The sequence below is a fragment of the Silurus aristotelis genome (assembly GCF_946808225.1).
Source record: "Silurus aristotelis genome assembly, chromosome: 2".
In the NCBI taxonomy this organism is placed as follows: domain Eukaryota; kingdom Metazoa; phylum Chordata; class Actinopteri; order Siluriformes; family Siluridae; genus Silurus; species Silurus aristotelis.
Window position 1 is genome coordinate 5,370,813 of NC_139575.1, and position 13,756 is coordinate 5,384,568.

Here is a 13,756-nt window from a genome sequence, read left to right on the forward strand (position 1 = left end):
AATCTTCACTGTGAGTATTAGAAATGTAGCTAAAACAGTCTCTGGTGAATTCTGGTGTGGAGCTGAAGCAGCCTGGACATCTGATCTTGAATACAAGGTTTATTTCACACAGATCAACCTGACAGTTACTGGTGAGTTTGTAGAGACATGGAGACACACTGCATTAACTATTGTGACATTACAGAGTCTTTGTGTGAAGCATCGAGTCAGTGCACATCATAACCAACACTAGCCTGTGATATTATTGGTGATTAGTTAACAAAACAATAATGGTAGAATAAAAAGAGCAGATCTTTTTAGAAGGAAGTTTTTACCACATGGAACTGAATTAATGTAGCTGCTATTATCTGTTAACATTTAGAATTTTCTCCTTTTAGACTGAATGATGTGATGAGCAGATTTTATTAGCCTCATAATCTGTTATCTGGTCTTCCTCTGCTCGTGTGTATTTCACTTCACTTCCTGTGATTATCAGATGTATAAACAGCAGTCTGTACTTCTGACACAACAATAATGTAAACTGTATTGTGTTGCTTTTGTACTGATATCAGTCATATACCAGATTCACTCACTTCATGTTGTTTATTTTCAAATTAAACTTTTTACTGCTTTAGATTCAAGTGTACCAGTGCCAAAACTGATGCCAACTAAACCTTCATCACCACTACCATTATCATCATCCTCATCATCACCACTATCCCTATCAGCATCTTCCTTCTCCTCCTTCCCATTATCATTACCATCACCATCATCATTACCATCACCATCATCATCATTACCACCACCATTATCATCACCATCATCATCATCGCCACTATCCCTATCAACATCTTCCTTCTCCTCCTTCCCATCATCATTACCACCACCATCACCATCATCATTGCCACTATTCCTATCAGCATATTTCCTCTCCTCCTCCTCCTCCTCCTCCTCCTCCTCCTCATCATCATCATCATCATCATCATCTAAACCAGCAGGTGAGTCTCCTCATGTGCACATCAGACCCATAACTTTAATGAATCTGATCCCTTAAGAATGTGATCAGCATGTAGGGTAAAGTTTCTCTTCCATGATTTCCAGCTTCCACTGTGATCACGGTGTCTGTAATTCTGCTGCTGCTTCTGATTGGAATCATATTCCTCACTTTCACTGTTCAAAAGAGACGCAGGATGGACGGTACATAAACTTAAACACATGATAAAATGCTTAATATAAACATGTATCTTGTAATGCAGATGTAAATGCAAGTAAAACAGTATTTATTAAATCCAGACAGAGAAATCGAAATAATAAATCTAATTTATTGTCCACACATATCCAGTTCATGCAAGATAGTTAAGTACAGTGGTACCTCGACATACGAGTTTAATTCGTTCCGCACCTTGCTCGTATGTCAAATTGCTCGTATTTCAACGCAAATTTCCCCATTGAAATTAATTGAAATGCCATTAATCCGTTCTATCCCCCAAAATGCCACCCCAGTTGTTTTTGTTACGTGTTTTTGAATAAGTAAATTTATTTATAAATACTGTTTTTCTCACAGCTAAGTTCAATTTCTCTTAACACACCCAGGCCTGATTACTGCCACACCTGTTCACAATCAAGAAATCTCTTAAATAGGAGCTGCCTGACAAAGTGAAGTAGATCAAAAGATCCTCAAAAGCTAGACATCATGCCGAGAGCCAAAGAAATTCAGAAACAAATGAGAAAGAAAATAATTGAGATCTATCAGTCTGGAAAAGGTTATAAAACATTTTTTAAAGCTTTGGGATTAATTGTAAAGCTTTGTTACATCTAATGACTAGGAGATTATTTTATAACCTTCTCTTGATCATTAGCTTGTACATTAAGCAGTTGGATGAAACAAACAAAGAAAAGAATTTCTACAGAAACATCTGATCCTTATTTGGGTTATTCAGATTCACTTGATTAATAACAGGTTTATGAAATTACATTTCTACATGAGTTTGAATGTAAAGAGATCATTTAAAGCAGCAACATTCCACATTATAAACTATAATATGAACTTTTGTAACACTGATATTGTCATTTTTATCTAAAAAATGCTTTTTATTTCTTGCCATGCTGTTTCATGCAATTTTCACAAGGGTGTACAGATTTTTTTATATATTTATTGTAGATGAATAAATGCAGAATGTCTAGAGATTATGACATCACAAACTGAAAATAGCAGCGTTAATACATACTGATTCGGTGACTATGTTTTTTTTCCCCCAGCAGGTACAGATTCTGTTGTCCAATATTCTGTCCAAAAGTCAGGAAGTGACCAAGCGGTAATTCACTTTATATATTTATGAGTCTGTTCAGTTACAAACCTTATTTCCATTTAAGAAAAGAACAAATAAATGTGTGTTTCTGTTGATCTCTCAGGTTCCTCTTGCTGTCTCTGATTGTGAGGAGATTAACAACACCAAACAATTTTCTACCTCAGAACCTAGAACCTTCACAGTTTACTTAACTGCTTAACTACCAACAATTTCCTCTAAGCCATGTCAAAATGTTTATGCAGAGATTGCAGGTCCCACAATCTCATGTGATTGTGCAATTTATTCTTCTGCTTAACTACCCACAATCCCCTCTGATCAGGAAATCTACTTGACAGCTCAGTTACCCACAATCCTCTCTGCTGAGAAATCTGTTAAAGGTTTGACTCAAGCAACAGTGAGTTCTCACTCCAATACCACCAGCTTTAATAATGCAGTTCCACAGATTAAGGAAGACGACTTTTCTGTCTACGCTTCAGTCAGTCACGTGACTTCATCTGTTTAGTTCTACATCATTAGGGCTTCAGTCATGTGGCAGTGGAACTTTACTATTTAATTTAGATTTCCATTTTTCTTTCTTTTTCCTCCTCTGTCCCTCCTTCAAAACATCATGGTCACATGATGTGAAAATGATGACAGAACAGAACAAATCTTCACTGTGAGTATCAGAAATGTATATAATGTATATAATGTGAAGTGGTTGTTGTGGAAATGTTTTTTTTTTTTTTTTATCAAATAAATAATGTCATGGAAAATGTTTTTCAAGCATGAGATAAGATGTTTAATGAGATGTTGTTTTCTATGTGCTTAAATTTGTGGGATTTTACATTTTTGTATCTGAAACATGAACTTGTTGTAAATGACACTTTAAAGAGTTTTAAAATGTCTTTTTCTTTTATGTATTTATATCTGATATTATCAAAACATTTTTGACATTATAATTTTGACTTGCACTGCAAGAGTCTGCCTGTGAATCGAGATCGATGTTACGGTGAAAGAAGCTGAACTTGAAACTTCAGCATGTGTGTGTACAGTATATGTAGAGGTGGTGTTCCCAGAACAGTAACAGGAATTGCTATACGTCTTGTATTTAAGAGGTCGGTAGAGCAGTACACACTTGTATAGAGTAATAAATATCCTCAGAGAAATGTTAATCCTGGAGTCCTGAAAAATAACTCACATGCAGAATGCTGATATTAAACACTCCTACACCTTCATATAATTATTTACACAAAACACAGAACATTTGCTTATTTTGTGTCAGAAGCATAAAACGGTTTGTATTATGCTTATGTAGTTCACACACACACACTTGATGAACAGCTCTTTTTCACACAGCCAGAAGGGGAAATGGGTGATGCAGCATCACTTTCTGGTTAACACTCAGTTAAAGATGCAGGACAGAGACAGTAACAGTGTGTAGCAGGACAGGAGATTTAATATCGTTCTGAAGTGGACTTGGTGTGGAGATCTGTGACTGTGACCTCAGGATGAAGATCCTCCTCATCATCTTTACCATCTGCCTGATCTCAGGTAAAGAAATACACTTTATAATAATTCTTACTTTCAGCAGCAGTGTTACATGAAGAAAGGTTTTTGTTTAAATGAATATTTGGTGTTTTGTTCTAATCTTAAGACAGAGGCTAAAAATGAGTGGGTAACTTCAGGAAGATTTTCACTGTTTGACACCAAATCAGCAAAGCTCAGGGTGATAATCAGAGAGCTCACTGTAGAGGACGCTGGGATGTATCAGTGTGGATTTGGGAATGTTAACGGGAAAGATATTTTGACAAGGTGAGGAAGGTGCAGGAAGGTGAGTCTCCCACCACTGCCCACTGTTTATCTCCACAAAGCTCTAGTGTCATTATCAGACACACAAAATGGCTGAGAATCCAATCAATGCATTTAAAAATATCAAATAAAATCCAAAACAATCGTTCTTTATTCATTCACTTATCTTTACAAGTTTCATTTTAAGAAATGCTCAACTGCTCACCTCATCTTTACGCCTAACCTGCATGTTCAAAACTAACTAGTTTAAAGTTATGAATCTTTTTGTCATGTTTAAAGTCATGATCTTGAAAAAAAATTACATTTAAGTATCTACTTCTGCATTTAATTGTTTGAACATGATTTGAACTTGCTTATAACAGGAAGCTTGGGCTCTAGAGAAGTCAATGCATATACAGGAGGAGGAGTCAATATCAAGTGCAGATATGAGGATAAATATAAGGACAAACAAAAATCTATCTGTAGGATCGGAACACAACAGTGGTGTTTTACTCAAACAACAAAAAATCTGTACAGTGAATGGACACATAATGGCAGATTCTCAGTTTATGACAACAGAAATGCAGGATTCTTTAATGTATTTATCAGAGAACTGATTATGGAGGACACTGGAACAAACTTTTTCACTGTTGCTGTGTCTGATGAAATTAAGACCTACACTGTAGTAAATCTAACAGTAACAGAAGGTGAGTATCTATAATTGCGTTTCATTAGAAGAAAATGTGATCATATTTATATGAAAATTTACTGTATCACATTAAATATCATTAAATGTCAAAATGAAAAGTAAAGCTAAATAACCAGCTGTCACTTTAGGATTCATTTTGCTAATGAATTTATGATTTGGTGGAAGAAAATATTTAATCTCTCCTAGAATATGCCATAATTTATAATTTCCCTCTAATTACTTCAATGACTGGAGATGATGAGATAAAATTACTATATACATGCATGTGTGGTTGTATATGAAAACCTGATTTCACATTCCACAATTCTTTTGTGGCTGAAAGAATATTGAAGAATAAACATTTAGTTTTATTGAAACAAATATGCTTAATAAATTTGTAAACAGATTGTGATCTAAATGCTACAGTCATATTCAGATCCTTAAATGCATTTGTTTCCTTTACATTTTTGAGTTAACCAGACTTTATAATAATATAACTTTAGTTATGTAAGAGAATTATTCACCCATCCATCCATCCATCCATCCATCCATCCACTGAAATGTACTATTTTTTTTCCAAGGCCACCACACAAATTAATTAATCTGATGGTTGTGATTTGCAGATCTGTCCTATGAGAAGTTCATCAATAAGACTGTCCAAGTAGGAAGAGATTTAAACATCAACTGCAAATACCCAGAATCCCTCAAGAATTATCCCAGGAATTATTAAGTTTCTCTGCCTTAGGCATGCAGCTGCTGTATGTCCTTATAAAATGTCTGTTACAGAAAGTAGAAAAGATGTAAATGTGGGGAAATTCTCCCTGTATGATGACAGAACAGAACAAATCTTCACTGTGAGCATTAGAAATGTAGCTAAAACAGACTCTGGTGAATTCTGGTTTGGAGCAGAAGCAGCCTGGACATCTGATCATGGATACAAGGTTTATTTCACACAGATCAACCTGATAGTTACTGGTGAGTTTGTAGAGACACACTGCATTAACTATTGTGACATTACAGAGACTTTGTGTGATGCATAGAGTCAGTGCACATCATAACCAACACTAGCCTGTGATCTAATTGGGATTAGTGAACAGAACAATAATGGTAGTTTAAATAGAGCAGATCTTTTTAGAAGGAAGTTTGTGACCACATGGAACTGAATTAATGTAGCTGCTATTATCTGTTAACATTTAGAATTTTCTTCTTTTAGACTAAATGATGTGATGAGCAGATTTTATTAGCCTCATAATCTGTTATCTGGTCTTCCTCTGCTCGTGTGTATTTCACTTCACTTCCTGTGATTATCAGATGTATAAACAGCAGTCTGTACTTCTGACACAACAATAATGTAAACTGTATTGTGTTGCTTTTGTACTGATATCAATCATATACCAGATTCACTCACTTCATGTTGTTTATTTTTAAACTAAACTTTTTACTGCTTCAGATTCAAGTGTACCAGTGTCAAAACTGAAGCCAACTAAACCTTCATCACCACAACCATTATCATCATCCTCATCATCATCCCCAAAATCCCAATCAACATCTCATCTCATCACCATCACCACATGTAAACCAGCAGGTGAGTCTCCTCATGTGCACATCATCCCATAACTTTAATGAATCTGATCCCTTAAGAATGATCAGCATGTAGGTTAAAGTTTCTCTTCCATGATTTCCAGCTTCCACTGTGATCACGGTGTCTGTAATTCTGCTGCTGCTTCTGATTGGCTTAATATAAACATCTATCATGTAATGCAGATGTAAATGCAACTAAAACAGCATTTATTAAATCCAGACAGAGAAATCTAATTTGTGTCCATGAACAAGAATCAGTGGATTAAATTTCGTGACTATAATCACAAAATGCCATGAGACTGGGCTCCTCTCTACAGCGCTGTTCAAATCATTCTATGGGTTTTTGGCAGCATTTAGATCCAGACTTTGACTGAAACATTCCTTTGTTCATACTGAATGTAAATTGGTGTGAAAGTGTCCTGATTTTCTTCTTCTTTTTTTTTTTTTTTTTACATGTTTGTCACACTTTAATGCTTCAAATCATCAAACTAATTTAAATATTAGTAAAAGATAACACAAGTGAACACAACATTCAGTTTTTAAATGAAGGTTTTTATTATTGAGGGAAAACAAAATCCAAAACTACATGGCCCCATGTGAAAAAGTGTTTGCCCCCCTGTTAAAACTGTTTTTTTACACCTGAGTTGAATTTCTCTCGCCACACCCTGACCTGATTACTGCCACACCTGTTCACAATCAGGAAATCTCTTAAATAGGACCTGCCTGACAAAGTGAAGTAGACCAAAAGATCCTCAAAAGCTAGACATCATGCTGAGATCCAAAGAAATTCAGAAACAAATGAGCAAGAAAATAATTGAGATCCATCAGTCTGGAAAAGGTTATAAAGCCATTTTTAAAGCTTTGGGACTCCCGTGAACCACAGTGAGAGCCATTATTCACAAATGGCAAAAACATGGAACAGTGGAGAACTTTCCCAGGAGTGGCCGGCTGACCAAAATTACCCCAAGAGCACAGCGACGACTCATGCAAGAGGTCACAAAAGACCCCCCAACAACATCCACAGAACTGCAGGCCTCACTTGCCTCAGTTAAGATCAGTGTTCATGACTCAACCATTAGAAAGAGACTGGGGAAAAATGGTCTGCATGGCAGAGTTCCAAGACGAAAACAGCTGCTGAGCAAAAAGAACATGAAGGCTCATCTTAGTTTTGCCAGAAAACATCTTGTTGATCCCAAGACTTTGGAAAATACTCTCGACTGACGAGACAAAAAATGCGCATATGGAAAGTGTGTCCCATTACGTCCGTCATAAAAGTAACACCGCATTTCATAAAAAGAACATCATACCAACAGTAAAATATGGTGGTGGTAGTGTGATGGTCTGGGGCTGTTTTGCTGCTTCAGGATCTGGAAGACTTGCTGAAGGAGACTGTCCAGCCATCTGTTCGTGACCTCAAGCAGAAGCGAACTTGGTTTCTGTAGCAGGACAATGATGTGGCCTAGTCACTGACCTGAATCCTACTGAGATGCTGTGGCATGACCATAAAAAGGCAGTTCATGTTTGAAAACCCTCCAATGTGGGTGAATTACAACAATTCTGCATAGACGAGTGACCAAAATTCCTCCACAGCGCTGAAACAGACACATTGCAAGTTATCGCAAATGCATGATTGCAGTTGTTGCTGCTAAGTGTGGCCCATCCAGTTATTAGATTTAGGGGCAAACATTTTTTCACACAGGGCCATGTAGGTTTGGATTCGGTTTTCCCCTCAATAATAAAACCTTCATTTAAAATCTGCATGTTGTGTTCACTTGTTTTTTTTTTACTAATATTTAAATTAGTTTGATGATCTGAAACATTAAAGTGTGACAAACATGCAAAAAAATAAGAAACCAGGAAGGGGCAAACACTTTTTCACACCACTGTATTTGTGCCTTGGGATGTTATTATGCTTCATGATTAATTTTATACTTAGACCTTCAGCCTCAGCTGAAGCTTTTTTTAAATGACTCCCAAAGTTCTACTGTGGTCTAATCAGACCTTAACACATTATAGCATTGTGTTATACATTATTTTGGGATCATTCAGGTGACCTCTAATTTATTCTATCAAAAAAAAGGGGCTTTGATTTATCTGATTTATTTGATTTGATTTATCATTAGCCCCCAAAGCCTTGATATGTTGAAGAATATGAGAGATTGACCAGTATTTTCCAGATATCCCTGCAGATCTTTCAATGTTGCTACAGTAGATGTCTGTAGGTGATGACCCATTTTTTTATGTTGGCCTTTATGGTGTTCCCCTTTTACATCTAATGACTAGGAGATTATTTTATAACCTTCTCTTGATCATTATCTTGTACATTAAGCAGTTGGATGAAACAAACAAAGGAAAGAATTCCTACAGAAACATCTGATCCTTATTTGGGGTTAATTATATTTACTTGATTAATGACAGGTTTATGAAATTACATTTCTACATGAGTTTGAATGTAAAGAGATTATTTAAAGCCAACTAAACCTTCATCACCACAACCATTATCATCCTCATCATCATCGCCAAAATCCCAATCAACATCAACAAGCAGCCAGATTCCACATTATAAACTATCATATTAACTTTTGTTAATATTTTGTATAATATATGTTAAGACTTTTTGTCATTTTTATAAAAAAAAATGCTTTTTATTTCTTGCCATGCCATTTCATGCAATTTTCACAAGGGTGTGCAGATTTTTCATATATATATTGTAGATGAATAAATGCAGAATGTCTGAAGATTATGACATCACAAAATGAAAATAGCAGCGTTAATACATACTGATTCGGTGACTGTTTTTTTTCCCCCAGCAGGTACAGATTCTGTTGTGCAGTATTCTATCCAAACTCAGGAAGTGGCCAAGCGGTAATTCACTTTATATATTTTATTTAGTTACAAACCTTATAGTAGATTAAGTTAAGGACAAATATATGTTTCTGTTGATCTCTCAGGTTCCTCTTGCTGTCTGATTCTGAGGAGATTAGACACCAAACAATTTTTTTGCCTCAGAAGCTGAAACTTCCACAGTTTACTCAACTGCTTAACTACCCACAATCCCCTCTGAGCCTTCTCAAACTGTTTATGCAGAGATAGTTTCCTACAATCTCCTGTGATTCTGCTATTTATTCTACTGCTCAACTACCCACAATCCACTCTGATCAGGAAATCTACTTGACAGCTCAGTTACCTACAAGCCTCTCTGCTGAGAAATCTGTTAAAGGTTTGACTCACGCTACAGTGAGTTCTCACTCCAATACCACCAGCTTTAATGATGCAGTTCCACAGATTGACTGAAGTGTAGACAGAAAAGTCGTCTTCCTTAGTCACATGACTTCATCTGTTTAATTCTGCATTATTAGGGCTTCAGTCATGTGGCAGTGGAACGTTACTATTTAATTCAGATTTCCTTTCTCTTTCTTCTACCTCTTTTTCCTCCTCTGTCCCTCCCTCAATACAATGATATGATCATTATGACAGAACAGAACAAATCTTCACTGTGAGTATTAGAAATGTAACTGTAACAGTCTCTGGTGAATTCTGGTGTGGAGCAGAAGCAGCCTGGATATCTGATCATGAATACAGGGTTTATTTCACACAGATCAACGTAACACTTACTGCTGAGTTTGTAGAGACATGGAGACACACTGAATTAACACATTGTGTGAAGCATAGAGGCAGCACACATCCTAACAACCGCCTGTGATATTATTGGTAATTAGTAAATAGAACAATAATGGCAGTACAAATAGAGCAGTTATTTTTAGAACAAAGTTTATTACCACATGGAACTGAAGTGACGAGGCTGCTATTTTAATCTTCTGAATTCTGTGTTTCAAAATAAACTAATTTAAACCTTCACAATTATGCTGAAATTTTTGTATTATGCTCACAGTCTCTCACAGTTGTTTCTCCTTTTTTGTTGTTGTACACGTATATTTTTGCTTCACTTTTAATTCTTGTGATTAAACCTGTACTGCTGTAGTACCTGTAAATATCAGTGGTGTATCATTAATATGTTGAACACCAATGAATTAAAGCTTTGGTAATGGATACGATTTATTTCCATTTATTTGGTGTCATGAGTTCAGCTGTGAATCTGATTGGTACTTCAACACTGTAGAATTAACCTTGTTAAAGCTCCAGTGAATGTAAATTAAGAGATCATTTGTATAACTTGAGTCTTTGTTGGTGTTAAAGTTCTGCTTGATGTTTTATTTTATTAGAATAAGAGTTTATTGTTGTAAAATAAATGTTTTTAAGGGTTTCCCGTGTTGTTGTTGTTCAGTACATTATTGTTGAATTTGTTCTATCTACTATCCAGCATTGGTTATCCCTAATCTAAAAATTCTGTGGATCATCATCAAGCCTGTGTTTGTGCTGTAAGTGTGAGTTTGACAATAAAACAGCAAATGCTTTGTTTTACCAGATTCTTTCTGATTCAACTTTTTTTTCTTGCTGACACTACAATATGAAGTTATGAAGGGGAGGAATGTAAATCTGCAAGCAGGCAGAAAAATCTTAACGTTTGCAGATTTACTTTTAAGGTTTTGGACACTAATGAGAGAATCCTGCACTTCTGTTGACAGGAACTGCTTACTTGACCTGTGATTACTTGGTATTTTGACTGCTAATGCCACTAGAACGATGTAGAAATAAACAGAAGGCAGTGGTGGGAGACTCGCCTTCCTTTACTTTCAGTTCCACCAGTGTTAAAATGTCTTTACAATCTTTATCTACTCCACAGTAGTATGTCAGTGTCTTCTTCAGTGAGCTCCTTGATCATCACCATGAACTCTGCTGATTTAGTGTCATCTAACAGTGAGAATCTTCCTGAAGTTACTGACTTTCACAGCCCACACTGCGACGCAAAATACGCCGCTTTCAAATGTATCCACTTTGGATAGCATTTTCAAAAAGATACGTTTTTGTTGAGCGACAAAGCCGTCTCCGTGAGGACGGAAGGCCAAAACAGAGAAAAATATGCATTTTCAAATAAATACTGTGGCAGCGGGGGCGGGGCCGAGTGCCGGGTTGTGAATGGAGGGCAGGGCCGGGAGAAGATAGGCAGGAAATTGCCTCACCTGAAGCCTATCTAACCTCATGTGTTTTCTGTTGCAGTGATCAAAGGAGGCATTTAAGAAGGAGGGAGTGTGTGTGTGTGAATGTTTTTGCGTACGGGTGCCAGAGACCTGCGGCGTGAGCACAGTGCAGACAAACCCTCTGTAAAATCTAAATAAAGATGGCTGAATAGCCTTTACACCTGACCTGTTGTGGCGTTCCTCCTTCCCCACTGACACGCTCTCCCACAAATACATATTAGTGTGGACATGGCCACAGACAATAAACCAAGCGCAGGTTTCAAATAATCAGACAAGTTTTCAAAAATCACCAACAGTGTTGGGCAACGTTACTTTTAAAAGTAATGCATTACAATATTGAGTTACTCCCCAAAAAAGTAACTAATTACGTAATGCGTTATATTACTTTTGCGTTACTTTTGCGTTACTTGTTACTTGTATGTCTTTCACGCCTTACAGGTGTAATATAGATAATTTAAATAAGTTTTAAAGAAATAAGTTATATTAGGGCAAAAGACATGTCTTAATGATTTAAAATGTTTAATAACTTCTTAGGGAACAATAAGATGATCGACTAACTTTTGACCACAAGGCTGAACACTTTCCAGTCGCACTTCTGTACACTGCTTTTCAATCTGCCTTAGCCGTCAGGAATGTAACTATCGTTAGTGTATATAAGGTTTAGATTCATTCTGAACGCTTTTACAAAGTTCGCGCTTTTATCAGTGACCGTGGCAGTTTATCTTCCCACAAAGAGCAAACGAGCTGTGAGTTTGCTCTCTATCTCCGCTGTGATGGCATCGTACATGTCTCCCACAGAAAACTTTTATTCTGAGCAGTCTATAGAGCTGCAGTGGTATTTTATTTGAAGTGGTATTTTTTGCAGTTGACACGAGCTTTTCACCAACACATAATCTACACTTAACCATTATTCCCTTCTCCTTTTCCTCGACTATTTCAAAATAATAAGAATACTTCCATCACAGTAATGTAATCACTAGTTTGCCATCTCCGCTTCTGACCAGCTTCTGTTTCCCCAACACTGATCACCAACACCTCCCTTATCCATTTCCAAACCTTCAGGAGTATAGAGTAGTATTACAAGTATAATATATAGTTATATTTAGTATATAGTATTATATAGTATACAGTATTCTACCACTAGGGAACATGGCCTCAGGAAGTGGGGGTGCTGGGGGTGCTGCAGCACCCCCTATTGGCGAGAGAGATATTTTTTTTTAAATGTAGTCCTATTAAAAATATTTTGCACAATTTATAAATTCCTTATGAATATTTTAGGAAACGATTTTGACACACGTAGGCTATTAAGTGTATTTTGGATTTTTATTTATTTATTTTGAGGCCTAATCAACACAGTTTCGGAAGTTACGTTAGTAACTAGGCTAGTGGTAACGTTAGCTGAGTAAAGAGGTTTCCCGCTCGTTCCATGCAGCGTATGATACATACATCTATGGCAGCAGCAGACTAGTAAATTTACATAGGAAATATGGCACAAAAACGGATTTTGGATTTTTTTGGAAAACCACTAGTGAAGAACTTTAGAACCGCAACCATGACAACGGAGTCTGTCCACCCGCCTCTGCCTGCAGTTGCACCGGCAGGCCCAGCCCCAGCACCCGCAACCCAACCTAGCGTGATTGGATTAGACGAGCCCTTCCAGCCAACATCCAGTTTCAAATTTCCTGCACGGCGTTGTGGTAATGAAACGTTCTCACGTTCTGTTGCACTGGCTTGGTTTGCTAGATGGCAGTGGCTGCATTATGTGGAAGAGACTGATCAGATTTTGTGTTTTGTTTGCCTGAAAGCAGTCGGTAAAAACCTCATACCTAGAGACAACAGACTACAGTTTGTGCTTGTTATTAATTAGACATATGATAATTGGTAAGGCGCGTGAAGTTCATTTGTAAAGCGCGTTTCACACGCGCGGGTGATTTTAGTTTGGCTTTCTCTGGCAGCGCGCAAACATAGCCTAAATGCCTTTCCCTTGTGGAAGATAAAATTAGCTCTTCATACCTTTTACAACAACATGAAGATATCAGAAAAAGAGATTGGTGGTCTCTTTCCTGCTCGTGTTCCACATCCCTCTCAAAGCGCAGAGCGGGAGGCTATAACGCGTCTTTGTGTGGAAATATAAAACTGTTTTTTTTTTTTTTTTTAAATGGATTCAACTTTATTATATTATGTAAGTTACCAGTATTTACTGATAATTATTTCAATGCTTTACAGGCTTTAGTGTGTTGTTTCTTTTTTTAAATTTTTTTTATTTATTTCAAAACAACCCCCCAACCACCGCAACACCGCCGGTATTTGGTCCATTACCACCGCAGTGGTAA

The 13,756-nt window shown here is 36.8% G+C and overlaps 1 protein-coding gene and 1 long non-coding RNA gene across 8 annotated transcripts in view; one reads left to right on the forward strand and one right to left on the reverse strand.

Annotated features, from left to right (window-relative positions):
* The window catches only part of LOC310737846 (polymeric immunoglobulin receptor-like), a 253,742-nt gene that overhangs the window by 68,804 nt on the left and 171,182 nt on the right, over window positions 1-13,756 (reverse strand). The gene's annotated exons all lie outside the window — the stretch shown is intronic.
* LOC310739270 lies at window positions 920-9,606 on the forward strand. Its single transcript, XR_014537325.1, has 4 exons — window positions 920-977; window positions 1,081-1,176; window positions 9,135-9,189; window positions 9,276-9,606. It is a non-coding gene; the product is annotated as an uncharacterized lncRNA (long non-coding RNA).